Below are 1,485 nucleotides of genomic sequence, written 5' to 3' on the forward strand. Positions count from 1 at the left end.
TATAAAACTCAGAGGCTCACTAGGTTTTTAACTGAGCTTATTTATACAGCATGTGTGTACTTGTGCTAACCTCTTGGGCCCCTGTATGCTGATCATTCCCATGTCCTCAGTGTGATCTATTAATGTGCAGCGGAAACCCTGGCCCTGCAGCACTGCCTGAATGTGGCTCCAGTTATGCTGCGCCACACCACCTCCGATGGCCAGGTAATACGCCTCACCTTGAGGACAAACACACACGCATCAAGAGTGAGGCGAATATAAACTCCACACATCCTCATCACATGCTGATGAGATGCACAGGACTTCCTCTAACGTCCTGTTTCTATGCCTTACACATCAGTTCTGTGACCCTGAACGAAATAAATCACGTGTGTCGTTTACCATTAGATTCGGGTGTCAGTGGGTGGTGGGCAGGGCTTGGCTCCAGACGACTGACAGTGAGGTCAGACTCGACCCCGCCCCTCTTAACATGCAGGTGTAGACTGTGGACCCTGAAAAACACAAACGGTCAAGATGATTACACTTCAGTTGGGTTTACCACTGAAACTATGTGGTCAGACAAGGCAATGAATCTCAATGAATACTGTATATATGTGAAGAATAGAAAAAAGAAAGTGAAAATGCATGCACTCAGTGTGCTGGATGGAGGATTGAACTAACAGACAGAGATTCTCACCTGGAGCTTTGTTGCCATCAGCTGTGAACAGCCAATCAGCTGCCTTCTTTGCATCCGGACCAGTCAGGTAAAACTTACCAAAGTAGGACATATCAAACACAGCTACAGCATTCCTGAAAACTGTAAAAATGTTTAAAAACATTTTAAATGCAAAATGACAAACAAAACAAACACAAAAAACAACACAAAAGAAAAGAAAACAAAATGGAAAAGAAAAGAAAACAAAACGGAAAACTAAATAAAATAAAATAAATCAAACACAGCTACAGCATTCCAACAGGTCTAGACTGAATCTAGAATTAAATAAAAATATATTTTTAAAATATTTTAAAAGCAAAACAACAAAAAATACAAACACAAAAAAATCCAAAAACTAAATAAAAAACACAGCAACAGCATTCCAACAGGTCAGACAAAATTTAAAACACAGTTTAAAAGCAAAGCAAAGCAAAACAAAACAAAAACACAACACAAACATAAAAACATTATGAATAAAACAATAAAATATCAAACACAGATAAAGCATTCATACAGGCCTAGAATTAAAGGGGTCATATGATGCGATTTCAATTTTTCCTTTCTCTTTGGAGTGTTACAAGCTCTTGGTGCATAAAGAAGATCTGTAAAGTTGCAAAGACTAACGTCTCAAATCCAAAGAGATATTCTTTATAAAAGTTAAGAGTCAGCCACACCTACCTAAAACGGCTTGTTCTAACACGCCCCCACAAGAGCTACCTCACTATGTGGGAAGATTTGCATAACGCCGCCCAAATGTTCATGCAAAGAAAGAAGGCGTAACTTTTATTCTC

At 39.1% G+C, this 1,485-nt stretch overlaps 1 pseudogene; it reads right to left on the minus strand.

Annotated features, from left to right (window-relative positions):
* Positions 1 to 70: 70 nt before the first annotated feature.
* The window catches only part of LOC107686477 (sarcosine dehydrogenase, mitochondrial-like), a 38,951-nt pseudogene continuing 37,536 nt past the window's right edge, over positions 71 to 1,485 (minus strand).

The sequence above is a fragment of the Sinocyclocheilus anshuiensis genome, unplaced genomic scaffold (assembly GCF_001515605.1).
Source record: "Sinocyclocheilus anshuiensis isolate Anshui unplaced genomic scaffold, SAMN03320099.WGS_v1.1 scaffold838, whole genome shotgun sequence".
Lineage (NCBI taxonomy): Eukaryota > Metazoa > Chordata > Actinopteri > Cypriniformes > Cyprinidae > Sinocyclocheilus > Sinocyclocheilus anshuiensis.